The following is an 11,039-nucleotide window of genomic DNA, read 5'->3' as shown; positions in this document are numbered from 1 at the left end:
AATTGTCAAAATCTTTGTCTTATTTAGAAGCTTTAGATACATAAAGTTAGCTATAAAAGTTACTAGTGCCCTTCCCCTATGTGAGACTAAAACATATGCTAGTTATGTTTTTTTTGTCTTAATATTTACAATAACATTCTTTCTTTTCCATAAATTCTATAATGATTCTTGACATAATAAGAAAAAATGTGATGCACTAGGAGATGTGAAGGCCATTGGAAGAGAATGCTAATAAATTTGAGGTTCAATTTCCACAAAATGGGAAGTATTAGGATCGGAATTGACAACAAAGATTGAACAAATTGAGTCACCGTTTTAACAAAATGAAAAAGATTAAGGGTGGGAGGCTGCACCATATACATCTATCTACAATGAGTCTTTTTACGAGATATAGCTCAAGCTCACCATCATTTCTTAAATGTTGGGTAAGTATGTTAGATTGTATAATAAAACTTAACATGAAGAGTAAATGAGACATACCTGTAATAAGATGAGAAAGAAGGGTTTCGAGTTGCATTATATTAATCATAAAAAAAAAAATCTCTTTGGTATATTGTTAAGAATTTTCAAGTTCATTTCTTTTTCAAAATATCTTTTTTGACTAAGACCATAGGACAATACCCCATTTTAGCTAGTGATGCTTGAGATAAGTACAACTTGTTTAAGCTAATGATGCAGAGCCCCGGGGCCCAAGAGACTCATGCACCATTAAGGTCTCTCTCACACACTATCCTTACATAAAACAATCAATTTTTGTCCATCCTTTCTTAACTAACCCCTCACTCTTTATCATTCCTTTGACAACATTCACAGGCACTTGCTTGACAAAATTAGAAAATGAGTGACTGTCCCAACTAGACCATATACCAGTGACAAACTTTTCTCTTCACATTTAGTTAAACCTCGACCTTTACAAGGAATCCATTCCCTTCCACAAACCCCCAAGTCCCTTCATGTAATCCAACACCAAAACTCTGATTCAAATCCTAAACGCAATAACATTGTTTATCATTCCTTACTATTAAAACAACAACTTACAGGTTTCATTCATATAGACCCGTACACAGTCATCTGTAACTTTTGAATTAGATCATATTTCCTCGATCGCTCCGGTGAGAGCCTATGTAATTTATTTATCCATAACATATCCAAATCTGAGAAAAATCCAAAGGTTGAGTTGGGAGATATTCCCCTTGCACTGAGACTGTATTTTCTGAGACAGTCACACACTCCTCTCCAACAAATCACTATGTTCCTCTATTCAAAACATGTTCCTCCCTGTCAAAGGTTCGCTGCAAAATATCTATAGACACATATTACAATGTTCTCCATTATCCCGCTGAGATTGGGGTTTATCCAATGTGGAACTTAAAAGCAATTACATTTTAATGTTCTTGGTTCACCTTACTTAAGAGTTTACCAGTAAACTTTCAAAGCCAATATCTTTATGAATATCCAACCAAACTCAATGATTCCAAACCCAAAATGTGAAGGATTTAATAATTCAAAATGTTAGCATAGGAATCCTTCAAAAGGAATAGGCAACTAATTAAAAACTAATACCTTAGATCTGTCAGAAATACAAGACATGAATTTGCAGAACCAAAAAACTATCTTATTCACTTCAAAAGCTTATTACATTGGTCCTCCACTTACATTTCGGGCTTAGCATATATAAATGGACAAAAAATAGCCCAAAAGACCGATCAACCACCAAAATAACTCCCCTCCAAGTGGACTATAACTACCAAAACCGGATTGTTACGTGTTAATAGTTGCTGACATGGTATAGCCGACTTGTTTAGTGAATTACTAAGTGTATGGGAATGTTGTCATCTTGACAACTATATACCAATGATTCCTCATTATATTATTTTAATACTTTATCCCCTTTAAATACTTAAACTTTCCCTCTTAGATCTATCAACTTACCTATCAGCAGAAGATGATACGCACAAGTATCTTAGAAATGGGAAAATTTCATGTAACCTGATTATCAACTTTTGTGGGAGGTATAGCTCCTTTTACAAGTTATGAGCTCCATAGATCATAAAGGAAAATCTTAACGATATGTATGGACATGGACATTCTGAGGTGGGCATCCCACTTTGTGACTTTGTCTAATCCATTTTGTGACTTAACAAGAGAACAAAAACATGATATTCTGATATTTTCTTCCAAGGTAGGTGAAAAGTCATGCGAGGGAAGAGAAAAGACGCACTATGTCTCTCCCATTTTCAAAAAGGAAATGAAAGGTTGCAAATGTCTCTTCATTTCTTACAAGTTTGAAAATCTGTATGTATTAAGCATGGAAAAAAGGAATACTGTGTGTTGTACATTCTCCACTTAGTATCAATGGGATGACACACTTTCCTATCCAAATTTGAAGGAGAGCAATTGTATGTTATATCATCCTTTTAATAAGAAATATACTCAAGTAGTAAAGCGATTGCCTTTACCAACTGAATTTTTCCTTCAATATTGGGGTTCTACAACTCAAACATTGTGTCATGCTGCAGCACTTTATTTTTTATGCAGCACGGCATAATAATTTATTCATTAATATTAATAGCTGTCATTTTATTATCAATAAATAAGTACAAAAAAATTGGTTTTGTAATTTCTGTAAGCATAGTTCTTGAGATTTACAAATCACTCTGTGGCTGAGACGAAGCCATGAGTTGAATTTTGCATTGGAAGTCCTAAACTGGAGGGTTCAAACTCTTATAATAGTTTCATGCATATGGGAGCAGGAAAGATGTGTCCACGGATTCTGAAAACATCACATAAAAACACCCATGATTTTGAATCTCAATCTTTTGGAATGTGTCATTTGAGGAACAACTTTGTTTGTTCTGGCCCTAAAAATTCCTTTCCCTCAAACATGAATAACCTCAAATTCAAGAGATCACTACCTAAAATGGTTTTTGGTGCACAAATAAGATAGGTATTTCCATTCACATTAAAACATCCTTACATTGGGTTCTTTCCCTAATATCATATCCAACTCAGACCTGCAATTTCAAGGAGAATCCATTGCAACGTATAGAAGACATGGGTATCCTCAGGATATAGTCACATTGTCTCACTAATTGCAATGAATAGGTTTTTGAATTCACATGTGCCTACCTGTGCCAAAGTGGAAGCTTTAGAACAGGGTATGGATTTACATAAAAGCATATAAGGGAATTTGTGTCAGACATTGTACTTGAAATCTCTCTGCTGCTTGACGTGTATGCAAAATGTGGAGGCATATACAAGGCAATATGTGAGGAGAATTTTTCAGTATCTGATTGCAAATTCACTAGATAATTAGGGTGTGATAGTGCTACCTTCACAGGTATGTTTTTACAATAGAACTATATTTTCTATTTTTCACCTGCCAGAGCCTTCATTCAACTTTGTCTATCCTGATTGTTGTTTCAGAACACAGGCATTTATAATTTTCTATATTTCAGCATACATTCTATCTGTCATTAAACTAGTATGTTTAATAGCCAAATCATTTTGGTGTTGGGATTCCATGATATGTTGAGGATCAGATTCAGAATTTGCAGTACCGTGTTTTTTAGGACACATCAACATGTTAAATTGTGATGGAAATAACTCCCTCCGGATGGAAGTTCTTTTCTTCTTGAACTGGATTTCTATGTTTGGCTTCCCCAGATAATCATGTTGGTTGGTCATGCTTAAAGTATAATTCAATCCACTTTCAATTTGATGATCATCTAATCCAGTTGAATTGTATGAACTACTATGAAGTAACTACTAGATGAGCTGTTCTGGACTAGATTAATTGTGTGCGTCGATCTGAGATCTACTACTCACCAGGTTATGGGAGCAACAAAAGGCTTAAAAACCACATACTAGAAGAGAAGCAGTGCAAATCAAACTAAATAATATAGAACAGCATCTGCACTGTTTCATTGCTACAAATAATCTTCTTGATAGACAACTGAAATAGAACGTGATAGATTGTTCAGTAAAATAACGGGTGTTAGTGCTGGCTATCAGGGCTAACAGTGGACAACAGTGAAGGTCCAAAGACTTCAGAAAATATAATTGTTGAGTTTTTTTTTCTCCGATTTACCTATAAGTTATAACAAAGCCTACTGGAAAATCCATTGAGCCATATTCCATTTCTCCAAATTAATAAATCTCTCAAGATATCCTTAGGATCTAGGAGGATTTGAAGCAACTGTTGATGTTAAAGCATAAAACTTCCTTCCATACATGAGCTGAATAGAACGCCACATAATAACAATGCATTCCCACTCCTGCTAATGAAGCGCCACATATACTGTTTGACCTTTAAAAAAAAAATGAATGGCGTAAAATAATAGGAAAGTTGGGTTATAGAAAATGACCTCGACTCTGTAAATGTCCATGAGGCTGATAAGAGGAATTAGCTTCAAATATCTATCAATTTCCACCTGCGCTGACTTGAACCGGAACACAATATTCCAATCCATTGCCAGCAAATACAAATAGCTCCTTGCCAGCAAATACAGATAGCTCCTATTCTGGCAACTATCCACGAGAATATAAGACCTCCTGAGCACATCTTAAACCCCTTCACAGGTTCTCTGGTTTCAGGATATTTCTTCAACTCAGTAATCTTAAGTTGTTCCAGCAGATTCTGAATAACCTTTAGTGCTGAGAAAATTGACAGCAATTCTTTTTATGCATCCGTGCATTGCTGGCTGCCTTCACAATCAAGACAATCAGTCTGACAGCGTTGAGCCCTGTCAACTGTGCAACATTGGTCAGATCACCCATATGGTCCCATAAAATTCCTGCCCTCATCACTCAAATCCTTTCCAAACAATCCCACCGCCTGCTATGTAGAAAGATCCTCAACCATACAGAATTTCTAATAATTAAATACCCTGAATTTCTGTTACACTTCATTAAATGCTTCATGATCTACTCAAAATACTCTGTAGAACAACACTCTTCTTTACAGTCACGGCGAAAATGTTCTGCGAAATGTGACCAAACAACCCTGAAATGTGAGCTGCACTCACCTCAAATTTATGCAAAAACTCCTAATCCATTCCGATCCTCTATGCCTTAGCAATGGGTATGTGAAAGATCAAGCGCATATGGGAAACAGGAGACAACACCACTTCCCAACTACAACAGATTTCATGAAATGCTGCCAAACTCATTGAGATTTCTGTAATGAAGCTGATTATAGTCAAATTTATGTAAATGAACAAACCCCTAATGCATTCACAACCCAAGCATTGTTAGATGCAAAAGGTGCCAGGCATCGGGGACCTCGGAAGGAATTTTCCTTTACTTTCCTGCCTCAACTAAATTTCCATCTGCCATCCCCTACACATATATAAATCATAGCAAACAAATATAAAGACTAGTCAAATAGGCATGGCTACACTATAATTTAGAGCTACTTGCTTACATCATGATAAATCAGGAATAGTAAAATATCTATAGCCTAAATAAAGAGCCGCTCACACAAGCTCAGATTTGAGAAAAGTAAGATGCTCAACACAAAACAAGAAATGATCCATGAATTAAGTTTGCAGAAGCAATATAACAAATCACCGATTCTTCATTACAGAATGCCCAGTTCTTTCAAAATTTGGCACAGATTTGACACCATTTTTTCCCTAAACATCTCGGAGCACTAGCTTTCTGAAAATTGCATAAAAAGTGCTCTAATAAATATCTATAGCTCAAATAAAAAGCTGCTCATGCAAGTGCAGATTTCAGAAAAATAAGATACTAAAAACAAAACCAGCCCTTGCATATTGAATACAGGAGCAGCAAAACAGGGGAAGAATTCCTCATCACAGAATGCCCAGCAAATACTGAGATTCCTTTCAAAAATTCGACACAGATTTATCCAAAATCCTTACAACCCAAACCATTTTTTCTCAATTTCCTAAATATCTCAGACCAGACAGCAGTGAGATTTTCGAAAATGCTGGAAAAAGAACTCAAACAAACATAACAGTAAAAATAAAATTCCATTCAAAGGAAAATCTAACCTTCCGAAACAATGTCATAAACCTCATCTACTTTTATCCCCGAGTCCATACATTAACGAGCCTAGTTAAGACCATTATAGCAATCAGAAGCGGCTATGCAGCTGACAATTTCAACCTGATTTGATAATTTCATTGCATTTATTAATTAAATAAAAAATTCAAAACAACTGCTGTGTAAATTTGAAATTTATTAATAAATGCAATAAATTTGTGAAATCAGGTTGAAATTGTCTGCTGCTTATCCGCTTCCATAGCACTCTACTACAAATTGCTCATATCAAACCATTCTAAATATCCACTACAAATTGGCAATCCATAAATCCTCTGTATTGCATGGTTGTCCTAGAACATACCACAATAGGAGCATATGAGGCCAATGAAAATACATCGCCAAGTTTTTCTATTTTGTGATTCTCAGTGCCTCTTTTATCAATAAAACAGCGCACCAGAAAAGCAAAACCTATTCCCCATTCAAGTACAAGCTGCCATTTAAAAGAGGGCATCAGAAATATGGAAATCCTAAGAAAGAAAGAATATCCTAATTAGTGCAAATATATATCTCTTATGAACTACTACTTAAAATTGATAGATTTTGTTCTTACCCATGCAAGGCTGGTAGCCATAAGTGAGACATATGTTGCGTAGTTATTCAGCAAATGCATACTGTTGGTAAACAGATTTGTTATTGTGATAGTTGCTTTTGAAACTGACCTTGTTCGCCCTGTGAACAGTGACAACCATGCCAACAGTTGGAGAGATTGAAACTGATCATTACCAGATTACAATCTTCCTCTGTGTTTGAGAGGGGCAGCTCCCTCGTATGATGGGTGTATTTGATTTCTAGTAAAATATATTCAAACTTAAAGAGAAAGCTACTGACGATGAATGCACCAAACGACTTCACAGCTTTCTTGCATAACTTAAACCGCTAATAAGAACGATCCAGAACTATGCTTGAAGGCTAGCATTAGCTCAATGCTGATTCAATATTCACTAACATCTACACCATACTGTGAAAACATTAATTACAACTAGAATCAACACCCAAACAGTTCAGAGTTTGAAGAAAAGAGAATACAAAGTGCATGTTCCTTTATTTCCTAGCACCAAGAACATAAGAAGAAACTGATGACAAAGACAACCTCTATACATACTTTCCAAAAATTGTCTTATCATCGAAAACATAAGTATTCCCTTATTCCAAATTCCAAAAAGTCCCCTATTACATTGAGATTTATGAATTTATATGTTATTCTAGCTTAACTAACTTTTCAGGTTCATACCCACTCAAAAAATTAGAGCTTTGAATTTGGAATGCATTTGAAAACTGACTCTAACTTTAGCTCATATGAATAAAAATTCTACATCCTAACTCTAGTTACAATAAGTGTCATAAGTTACTATTAACCATAAGGTAATTAAAAATCTACCGCAGAGAAAAGACCACAATGCTGATTTTGCTGAGGTAGCCTTCCATCTTCATCTTTAATTGATGATTGAGTATCAATGATTAACTAAAGAAATTTATTAATGTCATCTGTCTTCCTTGGGTTACTTTTGGAATTTCCAAAGTTTTGATCTCATGCTTCAGAGTTGATGAGCTTTGAAGTCTTTGACTACACACCCAAAAATCGATTTGTATATTTTGATTCCCTTACTGTCATTTGAGTTTCACGACATGGTTGGGAGAGGTTAGCAAGCTTTTATTTTTTCAATTTTATGCATACTCTCGCCAACCACATTTTCAAATCTTTGATTTCGACATTTTATCAAACACATTGCTGCCTGTTTTGTCATATATATCCCGTGGCTTCTGAAATGTCTCATCATATATTTTTATTGCAAAACGCCCATACTGTTTATGGATCAAGGATTATATGTGCAACTTTATTCTTTACCAACACTTCCTAGCTTCAGTTGAGTTGAGAGATTATCCTCATGTTCTCCATACTCGATACCCATGAGATGGCCAACGCTTTGAGGCATTTAGTCAAACAGTTCATGTGCTTGGTGTCTTCAAAAATTGTCTTGTCATATATCCATGCGGCTACACAAGCTTAGTAGTTGTTGTATTAAACAAATAGATCTCCTCAATGTTCCAATAGAAGTGTTCAACCATGAAACCTCGGTACCGTATGAGATGATGTTCACAAAGTCATTAATTCACACGCTCATTCAATGCTTCCACCTTTTATATGCGTTTCATCACACTGACTGCTCCCAAATTAGATATTTTGAGTAACCATTAACATCTTGATGCTATCGACCACGAGCTAGGCCGTTTGGTTTCTTGCCTATTCATCGTTTCCTAAAATCCTTCATTGGGCACAATGGTGATGATTTGTCATCAAAGATCTTCGGTTTTTGCATTGCATTTAGTTGGAAACATGGGTAGCTCCATGACAAAACTCACTTCAAATCAATTATTGTGTGGTGGCATGACTACTTGGGCACCTTAACCAACCGTTACTCTTTAGAATCTAGCCAAAACTCTTTTCATGTAGAACCTCCAACTATCATGCAAATATGGAATATCACTTTTTTTAGATGTTATGTCAAACAGTTGGCAGGCTTCTCTAATACATTTCTATCCACAATGCTCTCATTCTTAGCATGCATGCCCATTCGGGTGTCCCCATTAAGGATTCGATGCATTTCTAGAAATCATCAGTATCTTCTAAGATGATCATTTATAAAGGCACTTTGGAGAATAAGTGACAGGTCCTTCTATGTGGTGGAAACTAGTTTACTTGCTTCAAAAGTTTTCCATACTGGCTCTAGAACTTGCATTTTCTCCTTTCGTCCATTTGAGCCGAGGGACTTGGTTTATATTCCCAATCTTTCCTTTGGAATAATTGAGAAAATACGATTCCACCCCTGTGAGGCATTATGTCAAATGTTTAAGCTTCAATCTCCGTACTTCAGGGTGCTCACGGGTAAATTTGGGGTTCTTTTTCAAACGGTTTTCATGTCTTGCCTGGCGTGGGACGACTGAGAAACACGCTTTTCTGAGGTATTCTGTCAAACTGTTTGGCGCTTCGCTGACCCCGCTGCATTATCTCTATGATTCTATGCTTGAGCCTTTGCATGTGCATACTGTACATTATCAACATCATATGCCTCGAGCCCTGGCATTTTCATTACAAACCATGAACGCACGTTTCAAATCAAAAACTCCATTCTCAGTTCAATCTTCTACAATCATGGATGTCTTCATCGGTGAATATTTGACACCTTACTCTTCCTTATTCATATCCCTCCATTAACAATTTTGTTTTTGTATTTTATGCAACCATTGTGCTTTGTGACCAGCAACTACCTTCGTTCGTGCAGAGACGCTCTCATGTTTTCTTGAATGATATGATATGATATGATAGATTTTAATGACGTCCACGAGACTAAAGTAGTCTATGGGACCCATGCAATCACCCTCCCGAGTCAGGGGCCAAACTAGTCAGTTGCAAAGTTTTGGTTAACTTGTCTCTTCTTCTCTGAATTTTGATAATCAACTCCGCTGTTCTCTTCACTTGATCTTCCTCAAATAAATAGTTGAAGTCCTTGTTCTGCAGAATTTTTGTATAATCAGATCTGATGTCGTTGTAAGTCAAGCATTCCATGACAAAGTGTTGCTCTGTCTCCACTGTTCCCATATTGCAAAATAAACATGTTCTGTTTGCCCACTCTTCCTTTGGAACTTGCCATCTACCAGTTTCACATCGCAGCTGATGTGAACTAGTTCTAATTTGTGCCATCAACATTTTTGCTTTCCATATACACTTCGGTTCTTGTTTTGATCTTTAAGTATGATAGTTATCTCTCAATGAGAGTTTTGGTTGGAGCTAGGAATCTTTACAAGGTACGGGTTAGGATTAGGGCAAAAAGTTTTAGGAAAAGTTTGAATTCAAACACGAATTTCCTAATCTTAACCTACAAAAAGGCTTTACTACGTAGTGGGAGATGATTTTCGTACGTACAGGGAGGTAGTTTTGAAAAGTTGTACATGGAGAGAGAGCAGTTCGAATACATAGTGAGAGAATGAGAGCCTTAGTACAGGAAGAGAGAAAAGTTTTAGTACATGGAGAGAGAAAAGTATGTAGAGAGAGGTAGTTTTGAATATTTGGGAACTAACCCCTCTCTCTCCAGAATTAATTTAACTCTCATAGTAAAATATCTAGGTAACACATACGAAACAGATAACATCTAAATATGCATCTGTTAGATAACAATGCTAATAATAATAAATAAATATTTTGAACGTATGAGCTTATCTTATTTCTTAAAAAAGTTTGTGTTATGACATGCTATAGAGTATTAAAACCATGTTATTAAGATTAGCTTTAAAAATAAAGAAAATTATTTCTAATTTTTTATATAAAAATCTACATTATTTCAAAAATCACTAGTTCATCTTCAAATTTTTTATAGTTTGCTTTCTGCTAGTGAAATTAAGCTAAATATGTTGATTACAGTGTCCCATTTAAGCCAATGAATGGAAGACACCATTGTGGGATCAACCTTATCCATGATTATGTTAAACACGTGCCAAAGGACATTACTTAAACTAGGAAAAGCTAGGGGCATTTCCCTTGACCTTTTTAATGTGTACTGCCCTTGACCTTTTTAATGTGTACCCCCATACTAGATTGGTAAATGGATTCTATAATTGAGTGTATGAGTTTGGAAATCTAAAGTAGATAGAGTAGGGATATGGTAGAATTTGTCTTCATCGAAACCCTGTGTGGCCTGAAGCTTACAAACATAGCCAACACAATTTTAAAAACTTCTCTAGAGCCTCAATTTGATTATATTCTTTGATTTTGTAGCAACACGAAGACAAACAGGATCCCTCAAAATTACAAGAACAACATCATATTAGTTTTTACTTTTTATGTGTATTTATGTAAAACATTTGACTACCTTTTTGCAGAGCCCAAGTATGAGTTCAAATAATAATAATATTAATATATTATTATGCACTATTACAATATGATAATAAATTATACTATACCGTTATTAATATTA

The 11,039-nt window shown here is 35.5% G+C and overlaps 1 long non-coding RNA gene across 1 annotated transcript; it reads right to left on the bottom strand.

Annotated features, from left to right (window-relative positions):
- Window positions 1-3,881: 3,881 nt before the first annotated feature.
- Window positions 3,882-9,368, bottom strand: LOC149531818 (uncharacterized). The gene is made up of 2 exons (XR_016358843.1): window positions 7,448-9,368; window positions 3,882-5,340 (listed from the first exon to the last, which is right to left on the bottom strand). It is a non-coding gene; the product is annotated as an uncharacterized LOC149531818 (long non-coding RNA).
- Window positions 9,369-11,039: the final 1,671 nt, after the last annotated feature.

Source organism: Cupressus sempervirens, chromosome 11, assembly GCF_028749045.1.
Source record: "Cupressus sempervirens isolate cs-2001-9-10 chromosome 11, ASM2874904v1, whole genome shotgun sequence".
Taxonomy (NCBI): Eukaryota; Viridiplantae; Streptophyta; class Pinopsida; order Cupressales; family Cupressaceae; genus Cupressus; species Cupressus sempervirens.
Note: the sequence above shows the minus strand (reverse complement) of the source record. Positions and strands in the feature narration are given on the sequence as shown.